The 15,754-nt window shown below is 39.9% G+C and overlaps 4 long non-coding RNA genes across 5 annotated transcripts; 1 reads left to right on the top strand and 3 right to left on the bottom strand.

The window, feature by feature from the left end:
* Nucleotides 1–2,534: 2,534 nt before the first annotated feature.
* LOC145432722 (uncharacterized) lies at nt 2,535–4,509 on the bottom strand. 2 transcript variants are annotated; one of them, XR_013912949.1, is made up of 4 exons: nt 4,309–4,509; nt 3,849–3,994; nt 3,517–3,608; nt 2,535–2,681 (listed from the first exon to the last, which is right to left on the bottom strand). It is a non-coding gene; the product is annotated as an uncharacterized LOC145432722 (long non-coding RNA). The 2 variants fall into 2 exon arrangements; XR_013912948.1 differs by having other exon boundaries at nt 3,517–3,611; nt 4,309–4,506.
* Nucleotides 4,510–4,556: 47 nt separating this feature from the next.
* On the bottom strand, nt 4,557–5,037 carry LOC145432716 (uncharacterized). The gene is made up of 3 exons (XR_013912944.1): nt 4,964–5,037; nt 4,693–4,902; nt 4,557–4,631 (listed from the first exon to the last, which is right to left on the bottom strand). It is a non-coding gene; the product is annotated as an uncharacterized LOC145432716 (long non-coding RNA).
* A 3,803-nt stretch (nt 5,038–8,840) lies between these two features.
* LOC145432720 (uncharacterized) lies at nt 8,841–9,344 on the bottom strand. Its single transcript, XR_013912946.1, has 2 exons — nt 9,046–9,344; nt 8,841–8,983 (listed from the first exon to the last, which is right to left on the bottom strand). It is a non-coding gene; the product is annotated as an uncharacterized LOC145432720 (long non-coding RNA).
* Nucleotides 9,345–12,061: 2,717 nt separating this feature from the next.
* LOC145432721 (uncharacterized) lies at nt 12,062–14,911 on the top strand. The gene is made up of 2 exons (XR_013912947.1): nt 12,062–12,432; nt 13,377–14,911. It is a non-coding gene; the product is annotated as an uncharacterized LOC145432721 (long non-coding RNA).
* The last annotated feature ends 843 nt before the right edge of the window (nt 14,912–15,754 follow it).

Here is a 15,754-nt window from a genome sequence, read left to right as displayed (position 1 = left end):
TAATTCCAAAAACCACAAAAGAACTAGACTCGGCCAATCGTGACGTCAAGACCGCTCAAGCCGACCTATCAATGATAAAACGCGCAACTGAAAAGGCATCTATGAAGATTGATTCTCAGACGTTAAATGAAGTTCTTTCGGCGGAATTTGATTTAGGAAAAGCACATCAGAGAACAATAACCGGCTCCGATCCAGCAACGTTATCGGCCGCCGTAGAAGTTATATCACCGCCTACACCAAACTTGGGTTTGACTAAACTACCAACTATGCCACCAGCATATGCAGTAACCAGACAGCAATTGCTAACTGGCGAGAAGGGTAATAACAGTGATGTTTTTGCTCAAAAAATAGCCCCGCTCATACCGCAGAAATTGGTACCAACAGACTCCAAACAGAAAAATACTTACAAGAAAATATATCCCCGTTTAGATAGAGGTAGGGATACCCAGTGTTATGTGACAGGTGTCGAAGGTGTGGATACAATTCCTAATAACCTTATAATCCGTGGGTCATTTTTACCCCAGCAAGACCCAGAAATTGAGCCGAGAATCCTGGCTTCACAGCGGACTCAATTAATTCCACCGCCACTTTTCTCGCCTAATGTTATTCATGACCAAGGCCGTTTAGTAGTACCTTCCCCTGAGAGACGCGGAATACCGTGGTACCTACCAGAAGAGGCTCAAAATGACGATTTGGGGAGGCTCGATGACTCAGATGCTGCGGCATCTAATATTTCTGACCCATTATGCCGATGTCAGAGATGATCTCTGTAATGAAATCGGCTGGGTCAACACCGTTATTGCCTTGGTTGGAGGATAGCCTCCGCATCCTGGATCATAATAACGGCAATAGCCTTATCGATCGAGTCCTGGCTAACGCGATGCAGGCAAAATTGATCGAGGCAGGCCGTCGGGAGGATGCAGAAATATTGGCAGACATGTTTTCGGTTCCAAATCCTCAATGGGATAAGATTTTGAGCGATTTAGCCATAGCCCTACCAACGATTGGTATTGGAACTGAAAGGGTCATAGCTAAGTTTGCTAAGGACTACGACTGGAACACACAAGGCCCCATGTTAAAAATCAACAAAGTCTTGCGCGAGATGGGTATTGCCGAAGACGAACCTATAAAACAGAGTGACGATGGACTTAAATTATTCCGCGTATTACGATCAAAATTACCATCTTCACTGAGGTATTTTATGCACGGGTGGGAAACGCTAAGCTATTCGGACTTTTTACTAGCACTCCAGAGAATTTGGAATTCTGAACTCCTGGATGCGAACATAGCAAATTCAACAAACAAACATGACAGACCTATGGCTTCATATGCCATCAGCCCATCAACACCGCAGACATCAGCGCTACCAGACATCCACATCTATAATATGACACCACCCACGTCATCGTACCCAGCAATGGGACAGCCAAACGAAACACCAGCAGCCAGTATTGTACAACCACGTCGAAATCCTGAGCGTGCAGCGCGACGTCTTCAACGTAACTTCATACCGCCTGACAACGTCGACGCGAATATCGGCCGAGCAAACAAACGCCCGCAGACCACGGCTCCGAATCAGCAACCTCTGACTGCGACACAAGATTCAGGAAACACGACAGACAACCGAGATCTCACTCCAAGGAACGCCGAGGCTGCTCGAGAAATCGCTCTTTCAAACGGTAATGAATACAGATTTCTTGCAAACCCAAATATTTTTGCGCCACTGGGCCTATATACTCAACCAGAAAATGGACAATCGTTGGCAGTCTGCTATTTATGCCGAAGCGTAGGACATCTGTCCCGCGATTGCGTTGCAAAGGCGGTACTGTGGCTAAACAACCTAGTACTATGCCGAGATCCACATGGGAATTATGAAATTCGAGAAAGATTGCGACCCCTGCCTGCTAAATTGTTTCAGCAAACAACTGAAAATTGGAAACCATTTTTAAGTGGTAAAAATGCGCTGCGTAAAAAAATACTGACAATTGAGGAATTAGATCGATACTTTCACTCACAAGGATCACCTGGATTGGTGAAGCGAGTCCAATTAGTTACTGACTATTTTGAGGAAAGACCCCCCAAAAGGAATCCTTTGCACTGGCGCGATAGAAACCTAACTTTCGCACCGCCAACAATGTCCACAATCCCTGAATATTGTGCAGGAAATAATGCAGCATGGACCCGATCGCAGAATTTAAATTAACAAGCTCCAGACTGGTCACAAGAGGAGTTGCGACATCCCAGCAAACACAGAATATATTGCAGATATATTTTGTATATGACTCAACTACTTCAAAATATATCTAGTCATATGTACTGTTTATATAAATCTGTCGACACATTTGCACATATATAGGACATCTTCAAAGATACCTGTATGACATTGTCATGATATCTTGCTTGACCCTAGATGAACCCTGACCCTAGGTGAACCCTGACCCTGGGTGACCCCTGAACCTGGTTGGGTACCTGGACCTGCCACATCCTGCACTGCCCTTATCAATGAAGACTGACTGATGATTTTACAAATCATGCATGGCTTTGTTCGTGTATTAAATCAGCACAGAACTGCGCAATCACTTCAGCAAATATTGCTGCCTAAGCATAAGTTCGAAATCGTTGTCGGAATTGTCAGACTCTGTGATGACAGCCTTGCTCCTGTTATCTTCTTTATCGCCACCCTATAACATAAATGAGTAAATTACTACAATTGATTATTATCACTGTAGAACAGAAGTCGTTATGTGTTTGGTTGTGGGTAAAATGGGATGGTGATCTGAGTTACATTAACCAAAAGACCTCAAGCCCTCTTTCAAAAGGGACATGACCTTTACTTTTACACTGAAGATATAATCAACGCAGTTACGCTTTCAAGATGAGAAACCAGAACCTGTTCAAGTTCATTAATGCCTGTCATTATAGAGAAGATTTTCATGCTATTGGCGTCATGAAGACGTGCTGCTGGGAACGGATTTCAAAACCTATCGTTTGGGCACGGGGTGAAGATTGCTCTTTACATTATCATTTTAATATTAATATGGTAATAGTTGCCTGTGAGAGGCTGATGTGATAATGATCGCTCATTCCATGTACGGCATAGTAAATATATGCAGTGGTTCGCAAACTGGGGTCTGCGAGACAATTTTTATGACTGCGAAGTACCTTCCAAAAATTCACACGATCCAGAAATTTTCGAATATTTTAATTCCCAGAGTATAAAATTTTTTAGACAGGTTATTGTCTGAACCAAAATCGAAGTTGCTTAAAATTATTTTGTAAATCAACATGAAGTAGAGTTATTCAAATTAAATTTCATTCTCCCCGTGTGAGACAAATGCGACCCGCGGAGGGAAATTGTCAAAGACCTGTCTCGTAAATTTTCTCGTAAAGTTTCGGGACCACTGATATACAATGTTCTGAAGATGAGCGGTAAGAACAATTCACTTACAGTCCAATAATATCATAAAAGACACGACTGTCACACCACACAATCATCAAACTTAATAACAAAATTACCTTGCAAGATCCAGCAACAGTTAGAGATCTTGCAACCTGATCTTTAGTTCTTTTATCTGGGATCTCGAGGTCAGGATGAGCCGATCTGCATGCTTCTAAAAAGAGATATAATTAGATGAAGATATCCACTGTCCAGTCATGGTATATTATACATCAGCCATCAGACAACGAACAAAACTCATCAACAACTAGAGTACTAAAGTAGATAACTTTGCACATCAGTGACGACATATGACGTCAAACGATTAAAATGTTGAAAAATCGAGGCTTTGGCTCAACTTTTTTTTACGTTGATTACGTTCAATTTCCGTCAATAACCGTTGATAACTTACGTCTAATAGTCTTTTCAAGTGTCACTCTTGCTTTTTTGACCCTTAAGACTAGGATTTCCATATACTTTCTTTACTGCTATGCTGGTCATCATATTTTCGACAGTTTCCGGCAATGGTACACCCCGGAATGCCATTAAAGCGGCTACCTGTAACAACATTATATTAGTGGTACACAATACAGATGGTACTGCCTTGCATCAATGGTTTGCACCAGAATTAACAATGACATTTATGGGCATTCTAGATAAAACCATCCACACCATAAATTTCATGGTCACGCTCATCAAAGGCTTGGTTGACTTTGCGATTTCGCAATAAATCACATTGGCAATTCAATTTTGGATAATAGAACTGATTTCGAAAAGGACCCTGCTGTGTCTGAAAATGATTCCTTGGTGTCGGCGGACACCCCTGATTTAGACTGTCAATCGCTTTGTTCGAATGAGAAACAAAATCATACCAGTTCAGACTTTGCCGTTGTTCAAAGGTGTTCCAGCTGTGACAAGGTTTCACAGGGATCTTCAATTATATCTTTCAGCACAATTGGGGCACTCGATTGAGGTCTTTTGGAGTAATTGCCGATATGATGTCTGAGGAAATCCATCATCTGGTTTTTCTGCAACTTTATGTCTTTGATGCACAAGCTAAAAAGGATTCGATTACAAGGAAGTTGGATTGATCTTCATATGTGATAAACTTACCATTATTTTATGACAGGCCGCGTTGTTGATGCCGGATGGTCAAAATTTTGTAGTTCAGCGATGATTTCAAATGAAGGAGCATCTGAAAAACAGCGAGACTTTATTCTCAAATTCGAGAACGCATCAAAGTGCTAGGAACTTACTGCAGGACTTAGATCTCTGGCCGTTACATTCAATGATGGGATTATGCCATTCTTGAACACTCTTTTCGCTAATGATGGCAAACTTGCATTGCGAGCATCATTGATATCACTCCTGCTTGCCAGAATCATAAGATGACCGCATTCTTGAAATTGGCATGTCTTGTATCTGAATACTTGGATTACGTTTCTTCCTTGCAGGAAAAACATCATCTACAAATTATAAACGTTTTACATATATATATACCATATTGCACAGAATAAAAGGGTATACCTTGACCATCAGTTGACGCCGAACTATTCAAAAATTGTTTGTTCCGCTGACGTTTTCGTTTTGGCCGCTGCGCTCAGTCCAGACAATGACAAAGATGTGGGCAAGCCACTACTCTCCGCAACTTTTATTATATCACTAAAAGCTACCTTCCATACATCTAAAACAGATGAATAATGTAGATGGCAAGGTAGGCCCACTTGGAAAACAGTACGCTAATCTGAGTTTATAACTTACTGGATGAGCATTTCATCTGTATCTTTTATACAGAGACCAATTGCGATTATCATATTATGGTTGCTTTTTGTTCTTGGCCTTACCGTGCTATTTGCATTCTTACGCAACCACCAGCCATGCAATACTATTATAGATACAAACAATTTCGCACAATTCACAATTCATAAGATATAAGCTATGGAATCAATGAGATCAATTCTACATCGGTTTTCCAGCTTTTATGTATTACAGCAACAGCAACCGGTTGTTCTTGTTCAACAAAAAGCAAAACAGCAAATGATTGCTCGATTTATTGATCGACTTATACCCACCTATATTCATTTGCAGCAAATCCTTAAAGTAAGGTTTGAGTAAGTTGATATCCAGAAAATGTGCTCATGATAAGCCGCACGAGTTCTATAGTTTATTAGTTGATCTGAAATGAATCACAGAATTATATTCAGACATAGCCGCCTAGTTATGATGTGGACATCACATTACCAGAAAGACTAGACTAGTTCTATTTCTATGAAGTTATATCGTATTACCTCAAGTCCTTAACTATGATTATATAAGAAGCATATATAAATTACCTTGCACAGTGCAGTTTTCGGCATTCTTCTATAGAAATATGCTTGGATTAGCCTCAATTAACTGCGATTTTCCTGAATGCTACTAAAACCAAAACGACAACGATATCTGCACTGCAAGCCGCCATTATCAGAGCGCTTCTGTCTTTTGTCTGGCGGTTTGAAACCTGCGCGCCGAAACGGGCGTTCGCGTGAGGAGAAAGTGCCTTAAGCCAGTGAGTCACTCGGCTACGACGGCTAGACGGCTACACTACGGAGTACGGATGAGCAGCCGGATGGTTTTCAGCGTAGCCGGAGTAGATCCGGATTCTGAATTTGCTTTGACAGTCGGATTGTAGCAGGATTTTTCTATTGAACTATCAAATAGTATAGCATTATTTTGGCAGCAGTTTTTCGGATTACCCAGAATTCATAAGACTTTCAAATTGCCGCCTGAAGCCGTAATGGATTCGGATTCCAAAATTTGGGATGGCCAAGAATCAAAATATCTGCAAAATCACGCGAAAGCGGCGTGTGACAAAAGGAAAAACATTCGATCATAGCAATTTACAACGATGTAAATTGCTATGATTCGATAGTGGCAATTATGGTGACATATCACCCCATAAGAGTAAGACATCAATAAAATTGATAGTATAGATAAATTATACCATAAAATGAAACAATAATCGAATTTGATTCATCACAAATATATTTTCGGCATTTTGACGAAATTTGTTGGATAAGAAAAAGATGTACTCAAGATACGTTTCCGTACAAGATATGCACAAACACAATTTTGAGATAATTAGGATAACAAAAAGATATCCGAACATGTCCGAAATATATCTCGTGTTTGCTGGGATAGCATGCGTCGACAAAAAAATTAATATGGCAGATTAACTCTCCGACATTAATTTTGCCAGAATTAAGGTTATCATCTCAACTGGACTATGTAAATACTGACATTTTACCTACTGTAGTGAGTTACAATATGCACCTCAATGATAACCAGTCGGTATTTTTGGATTCATTTGGTAAAGAATTATTGTATTTTGTTGACACAAATGTTGGTTCCAAGTTCCTTGTAGATAGCGGCTCAATTCCAAACCTCATTACTAAGGCCTCTGTCAAAAGATTTTATCCGGACTGCTGGGATAAAAAAATACCACTTAATTTAGCTTTACGAGGCATTGTTGGTGTGTCGAGAATTAATTCAGTGATACATATTAACATTGACGGATTGTCAATTCCATTTGCCACAGGTACTGGTGTGCCCATTGATATTATTGGATTCAGATGGATGATGAAAATTAATGATTTGCCATCTATAACAACTGAGCTACTAAATCCAGTGGAAGTAAATGATTATTTAACCTCAGTCATTTGGCCAAACCATGCGGATGGAAGAAATTCGGATTGTAAAACGTGTAGCGCACATTGTACTTGCAAACCAACGTGCGAATCACGGTCACTAGAAGCTATGTGTTCATCGGTTGAACCAGTTAAGATGACTTCAAATAATTCTTGTCGTGACGACACAAAAAATTTGAGCATAGCTGACAATGTTTTGAATGCTACAAAACTTGTAGGGCCGGAGACGGCATATGAGATGCAAACGTCTTCGCAAAAAGAGCTAATCATTAACGGTCAAAAAGACGCGGAAATGGCGTCTAGTTCTTCGATTATGGATAGACAGACAGGCATGTCTTGTCTCCATGGTGATAAAAGTAAAAAAACACCAGCTCGCCCTCTAGTGATAAATGTCCAAAAAAGGTATGGCCACATGGTGGAAGCCCAATTACAAAATATCATTTGAAAAACGGCACAGATCGTGGTGTACGGATTGAGTTAGATAATTTGTGTCAGATTGCAAAGGAACTAGCAGAAACTCCGTATGAAGCACCAGACCATAACGCACCCGAAAATTCTTTGATTGATGAGGCCAGATGGAAGAGTGTATATGAACCATATGCACATATTTTGGCAGATTTACGTGGTAATTTGGCAAAACCTCAAGCTTTAACTCATTGCTGCCAAGTGGAATCAAAAGATGAGTCAACTCCAGCCTTCGTATCGGCACCATACAATCTAAAAGCGAAGGTTCAAATGAATGCTCTGAATGAGGCAATTGATAACCTAATTGATCTTCAGGTCATTGAGCCCGGTATATCAGATTGGCGTACTCCAATCTTCGTAGTACCCCAAAAATTGAATTCGAACCAGTTATTAGAGGCTAACTCGCAGCAGAAATTTCGAATTGTTTCAAATATTACAGCTCTGAATGCAGCTGTGAAGCGGATTGATGTCTATCTACCTTTAATTCCTGACATCAGACAACTGGCTCATGATAGACCCGTCTTATCTTTATTGGATTTAAAAAAAGCATTTTACCATGTAGAAATACATGAAGATTCAAAGCACTATTTTGGCATAACGGTAAAGGGTAAATCCTTGCGGTGGCGTAGGATGGTGATGGGATTTATTAATTCGCCCTCGATTTTCCAGCAAACCATGAATACTGACATTGTTGAACCAGTTACAGAAAATTATCGCAAGCACATGACGTCAAAGGGTAGAATGGAGGAAGCAAAAACTAACCCCATTAGCGTATACATTGACGACATATTTCTTTGTACAAAAACTGTGGCTGATCATATTGTCCTGTTACAAATACTGTTTGAGCAGCTTGCAAAAATGCGATTAACCTTGTCCATCCACAAATGCTTCATTGGCAAAAAAAAGATTAATTTGCTCGGGGCTACAATCACTGGGGAACAAGTAGAAGTACAACCGGAACGATTGCGAGCACTCAAAATGCTAGCTCCGCCACGAAATATATTTGAACTACGAGGGTGCATTGGCGCGCTGAGATATATATCTGACCATTTGCCAGAGCTAAGTTTGAAATTGGGTAGATTCGATGCTCTTACCGGAAACGTACCTTCTACCAGAGCAAAATTCACTCCGCTCTTGTGGACACAGGAACTGCTGAATGATTTTATAGCAATAAAAAAAACTTTTGGATAACTCAAAAATCCTGTATCATCTTAACCCTGACCTGCCTATTTATATCGAAACAGATGCTTCAAATGTTGGATTCGGTGCAGTTTTATTTCAAACAGAAATTGGAATGCAAGCACCTTTCAAAACGGTCTATCCTATAGCATTCTACAGCCAGAAGTGGAGTTCGCAGAGCGCGCGCGATTACCACCCCTGTTTGAAGGAACTTAAAGCCCTGCGAAATACAGTTGAAAAATTTGAACCCATATTACGTGGAAGTGCATTTGCAATCATAACTGATAATGCGGGGGTGTTCGGCCTTCTGCAACGCATGATGAATGGTGCAAAAAATCCAAGTCCCGAGTTACTAATCAGACGCTGGCTCGGTTATCTGTCGAGTTTTCCGATAACCAAAATAATTCAGCTCAGCACACGTGAGGTTTTTACCTCAGATGGTTTGTCACGATCATTTTTGTTTGAAATGGCAGCGGCACCATCAGAAGGCTGGCCCATATATGCTTCAGGACTAAATGATCATGACGGTGAAACCCTGTCAAAACATGAAAAGGACTCGATTAGCCGAATACTGATGCATCATTGCCGACATGAAAAATGTTCGCTTGCAATCAAGGGAATGCACCCCTGGGGCGATCTACAGGAAATTGTGAAACAAAAAATGACATTTTCGCCTACTATTTCACAATTGAGAGATATAGTGAAAGACAATGGCCGATCGATCATTAACAATGAATCTTTTGGGGCCTCTCATGGTCACTCCGTTGGCCAGCTACCTGTATATACCGAGTACACGGGGTCCGATGAGTTGTATCATTTGACAACTAACAAAAGACTGAATGATATTTTGAGAACTGAATTACGAGCAATGGGCAGACAATACATACACCTTTCAAACAAAAAGTACCAAGGCACTCGCGAAAAAAAAAGGATAATCGCATTACAAGCGGGTATTCTGCGTAAACTGGGCTATAAGTTATTGCAGACCGCCAACCCGGAAGTAATCCTGTGCGACGTATATTCTGTAAAGTATGTTGTATGACTGGAGAGACAAATTGGAACGCAATATTGAAGAAATAATTTGACTTGCCCTGAGGGAGTCATTTTAAAATCTAACATCACGTCATTTAAACTTCAGAATAAATCTAATCTGTCAAAAATGCATTCCGGCGGAAGAAAATACTGCAAACTGATGACTTGCCTTGAGGGCTATATATATCATACATTGACATGCCAATAAGTTAAAGAAACAACCAAAATGCGGAACGCCTCGAGGAATTCTCTGAGCCATATATAAGAAAAGTTTCACGTGTAGACCGTTCATGTTTCACCGGTAACCCCTTTTCAAAATGTTTTCCGGATAAATGAGTTAGGGTGAAAAAATAAATAGATCCCATTTGTGGTATCCTCAAGTCAGGCTTTGGGCGATATTTACACTGTTATTCCTGTGAGGCTATGACAGAAACCGGTTTCCTTTGTGTTTTACAACCTGGTGAAATATTTTACCAGAGACTCCATAATTTACCGGTATACTGTATCGGTAAATTACAGTATGGTGAGCAATGTTCCCTCTAATTTTTGACGAGTCTGCGCACACTCACGAACTCACTGCGCAGACCCTTGGACAACAGTGCGTAAAGTCTAAAAAAAAGGTCATCATATCGGATTTTTTGTGCGCAGAGACCGTGTTAGCACTGCGCATTTGTGCATGTGCGCAGCTTAGAGGGAACATTGATGGTGAGATCGCTACATTAGACTGCATCATAGAATATGTTTCGAAATTTAATAGTGAACTATATGCCGATAGAGGAAAGTACCGGTAATTAAAATTGCGTAATTTTGTACATGACGTTCTATTTTTCAGATTCATCAGACTGGTTAGCGATTTATTACTCTTGTGCTAATAAATATGAAAATGTTGATCATCCATGGTAATATTAGAAAGGTGATCACAGTTGATCACCTATCTGAGATTTATGATGTTGTGAGATGTGCAGTTCGTAGTACCATCTAGGACAGAAAATTCACTACGGAATATTACGACAAGTCACTTGAATTGAACGGCGATTTCTATGAATTGTCTGCTTAAAATATGGGATACATGCTGTATGGGTGCATTTTTGTGATATGACGATCAAGTTTTACGTGGCGATGGTCTTTCAACCAGTAACGTATCTTGTTATATAGCCCTCAAAAGCGTTTCCAGGTATCGTGGACAATTCAGAGTTCCAAATAAAATGAAATTGATGACAATGAATTTTTGTCGTATTTTTATTGCTTTATTAAAATAATACTTCTTTTGTAGTCACTATGTCCATCGCCTATGTTAGGTAGCATAGCGTTGTACTGACGTAGAGTTTTATAACGTAGTTGCCAACTACATATCGATATTGATTTCATGCGGCCCGCGGCCACTAGGAAATTTGAAAAGTGGCCCGCGACCCGTTTTGAGTTGGCAACCCCTGCCTTAGAAAATCAATAATATGACTTTATTTTTTGGAAAATATGAATTTATGTGAAAATGGTGTATTTTTACATGCAAATATTGGCACTGACGGAACTAAAGAGTAAAACCTATGCAACAACAGGTATACACGACCATTTTTTATTCTAAATCACTGTTGCAGTACAGTAGTAGTGTGAAATGTTAAAGTCTTTGAGGTTACGATTCGGACGTAAAATGACTTTGGTAAGGAAAGTGAGAGCTCCACAGACGCTGATGTGGGTTGCCACTTCTGCAGGGGTGCATAAAGCGCTGGTGAAATGTCTTGTATTTGCAGCTCCATTATTTGTTAAACCTCGTTTTTGTCCAATCGCTTCTTAATGTAAATTTTGAGCTTTATGACCTAATCAGGAAAATGTGACTTCATAGCTTTAATATAGCTCAAAGGGATACGGTTTTGTGTTGAAATTGATTTCACGACTTGCTGATGCATAGAACAAAATATGGCTTTGAATGGCCCTAATTATTACCATGGGTTAGCAAAAAGTGAAGTCGGTTTTCAAAATGTATAAAACTCGTCGGTGACCTAAAGATACTTTTTAAATTAACATACATTGTTCTTTTTGGGCAGATTTTAGTTTTCTTGAATTTTTTAATCGCACATACTTCCAGACGTAGACATTTCTTCCTTAGATATAAGGGCGACCAACCCTCGGGCTGCAAGGCGATTCTAGAAATTGATTATAATATTTATTAGTACTCGCAGAAATATTGTCAGCGGTGAAACCTTTGCACAACGCGATGTACGCAGCCTCGCCGCAACCTTGATATTCATACGTCCAAGCTTGTAATAATCCTTGTCAAATGAGCCCAGAGGTATACAAAGGCGACCTGCAACTCCTTGCAGGACATGACTGCACACTTGGTTGTCGTAACATAATTGTCATCGAATTTGCTGCGTAGTAATATATGTCATGTTTTCACCCTTGCCCAACCGTGTTACCTCCTGTCGGATGACTGAAAATCTTTATCAACATTAGAGGGGCCCGCGCAAGGTTTCAAAGTCGCTGATTTACTTTACGACGTCGCAGTCGCGTCAAAACATACATTGAATTGATTTCTGACACTTCTCGTTCAGGTCGTCAAAAACTGGGGTGGATGGTCGGGATCCCAACGATCTTCAATTCTTCAATGACAACTATGGCAGCTTCCTGTTTGTTGACAAAGTAAGTTGTTTGGTGTATGTGTAAGCATTATGTCACTGTGTTGTGGACACAAGCAAATCGCATGGCTCACTGCCGTCAGGCTACATCATTCACATCATACAAAAAAGGCAATTTATGGCACTATTAACACTGTATTGCTGTATTAACACTGTATTTGATAAAAATTGGTATCTCGACAGTTCACTGTAAATCGAAAGAATGATGTAATCCAATATCAGTGAGTAACGAGATTTTCCCGTGTCCATGCTACTGTAGGACACTATGGTGAAATTGTCACTAGTATATGGCGTCCAATCAAAGAAGATGATGTGAAACCAATATTGGCCCCTCCTATTTCACTTGAAAAGTTGCAGTGTTACGACTGATGCTAAAATCATTCCACTCTGGGTACCATTATGCTCGCTCGATATCCTTGAAAGCACCATCACGTACGATCGTTTTCTTTCCTCTTTGCATGACCCCGACTCGCGCGGTAATGACTTATTAGGTAGGCTTACCATATTTTGGAAATCTAAAAAGAGGACACTTTTTCAGAAATTTGAGACTTGCAAAACCGGAGAAGAATTCTCAAAAATCGGTGAATTTTGCCCACTTTGTGACCGGTTGACTGGAAAATTTTTAAAAAAGGTCAACTTTTCGCTCAGAGCTCCAATCACTGTTTTTCACTCCGAAATACCCGCAATAGAGTCACTTCTGTGCTAATTTACGGCATATCACTCGCATTTCGCTCTAAATGTGACCTAAATTTTCAAAAAAGAGGACAAAATCTTGAAAAAGAGGACAAAAGGGCGTCCTCCGAGGACACTTTAAAAAAGTCAAGAAAGAGGACAAATCCTATTGAAAGAGGACGCATGATAACCCTATTATTAGGCCTCATACTCAACTCAATTCTTAATCTCAGACCACATCGATAGTACTAAGCTAATATCATTTTTATTTATCAGGAGCCAAAGAATTATATCCGACGATCAAGTACAATACGATCCTGAATGAATGGAAAGTTCTCTTCTATGGCAAAGTTATCAAAGGGGTCAGAAGCTTCCATCATGCTATGGCCATAATACTGGCAATATACTGGCTGTTCAACATCAAGTTCGCTCCATCAGCCTCTAATTCATGGTCCGTCGTCACGAACTCTCCTTCGAAACTTCCGAACGTTAAGTACACTGCGGCTGTCTCGAAACTTTGTAACGTCAGGTAGACTTTGGCTGTTCGTAGTAAATTAATTTGAATAATTCACCAAGGACAGGTCAATATTTTTAGCCGTTATAATTCTTGTGTCATTGCATTAGGTACTCGGCGCCTTTCGCTGTGACAATTTGTAATAACTTAATTAATCGAGGACCGGTCAATGTTTCATGCCGGTATATTAATTCTTGTTTCATTACATACGTTTCGAAACTTTCTAACGTTAGGTGTGGCTGACTGTGGCTGTTCATTGTAATTTAATTTGATTAATTTATTGAGGACGGGTCAATGATTTTAGCCGTTATTATAATTCTGGTTTCATTACATATGTCCAAAACTTCAAAACATTAGGTACTAGGCGGCTTACACTGTGGCTTTTTGTAGTAAATTAATTCATTGATGACGGGTCAATATTTTTAGCTGTTGTTGTAACAATTCTTCTTTCATTGTATAAATTCCAAACTTCTTAACGTTAGGCTCTCTGCGGCTTGCACTGTGGCTTTTTGTAGTAAATTAATTAATTTATGAGGGGCCAATATTTTTAGCCGTTGTTGTAAGAATTTTTCTTTCATTGCATAAGTTCCAAAACTTTTTAACGTTAGGTACTCTGTGGCCTGCTCTGTGGCTTTTTGTAGTAAATTAATTCATTGATGACGGGCCAATGTTTTTAGCCGTTGTTGTAATAATTCTTCATTCATTGCATAAGTTTCAAAACTTCTTAACGTTAGGCACTCTGCGGCTTACACTGTGGCTTTTTGTAGTAAATTAATTCATTGATGACGGGCATATATTTTTAGCCATTGTTGGAATAATTCTGGTTTCATTACATATGTCCAAAACTTCAAAACATTAGGTACTATAGGCGGCTTTCACTGTGGCTTTTTGTAGTAAATTAATTCATTGATGACGGGTCAATATTTTTAGCTGTTGTTGTAATAATTCTTCATTCATTGCATAAGTTCCAAAACTTCTTAACGTTAGGCACTCTGCGGCTTACACTGTGGCATTTTGTAGTAAATTAATTCATTGATGACGGGCCAATATTTTTAGCCATTGTTGTATATAACTCTTCTTTCATTGCATAAGTTCCAAAACTTCTTCACGTTCGGTACTCTTCGACTTACACTGTGGCTGTTAGTAGTAAATTAATTGCGCCATGACATGTCAATATTTTTAGCCGTTATAGTAATTCTTATTTCATTACGTATTATCCGAAACTCTCGCCATTTCAGAATTTTTCTTGTTTTGATGCATTTGTTCTCAATATACCATCATTTGATCCAACACTGAATTGCTTGTTTTAATTCATATCCTGGCTACAGATTTTGTGCCAGTCGGTCCAAGGTGAAAGGTCAATTGAAGTCTCAGGTCAGACGTGTTTTCGAGATTACATGACGGGCAGAAACATGTTAGGCAACAGGTGGAACTAAACCTGTCGTGTGGTTTTACATGACGGACATGTATTAAGAGGTACCAGGTGTAAACATGTCTATGGACACCTTTATTTTTTACAGTATAGTCAGTTTTGGTGTTTTAGGGCAGTGATCTTTAATCCCTGCGTCGGACCAGACGTGGATCGAGGAGCATTCGCAGATGTGCCGTATTGCCGCCGGTCTTGACCAATTTTCATTGCCACGTACGAGAAGGATTGGCAAGCTATGGCAAAAAGATACGCAGGGTATGGTGGCGTTGATATCGAGAATGATGTGTGTCCCTGTCCGTCTGATATTCACAAAGCTGGATGCCACCGCAGTCGTATTGCGAATCGGTATTATTGGTATACAGTGCATACATCTCATGAACGAAATCGGGTAACCTCAAGACAGGACAGGTTTTGAAACTGAAATCTTTAACTCAGCTCATGTGACAAACTTGACGATGAACCACGATTGATATATGCCAGATAACGAAGTCAAGAGTTGTCAGACATTTCAGGTGGTTTGTTGCTTAGTTGGATGATTTGCCAGCTGTCATCAAGATGAAGGACAAATCTGACGGTGAGGAACAGGTGTAATTTGCATGGAAAGAACAAAGGCCGTTTATCATTATTTATCACAAATTGTGGGTCGACACAGTAACTACGGTACTCTACGATGTAAATGAGCAGTGAACACCTTTGTTGTAGTGTAGTGTT

The sequence above is a fragment of the Botryllus schlosseri genome, unplaced genomic scaffold (assembly GCF_051294905.1).
Source record: "Botryllus schlosseri isolate E-star unplaced genomic scaffold, Bs_hap1 Bs104a, whole genome shotgun sequence".
NCBI classification, from domain to species: domain Eukaryota; kingdom Metazoa; phylum Chordata; class Ascidiacea; order Stolidobranchia; family Styelidae; genus Botryllus; species Botryllus schlosseri.
The sequence above is the reverse complement of the archived record's forward strand: the minus strand, read 5'-3'. Positions and strand labels throughout refer to the sequence as shown.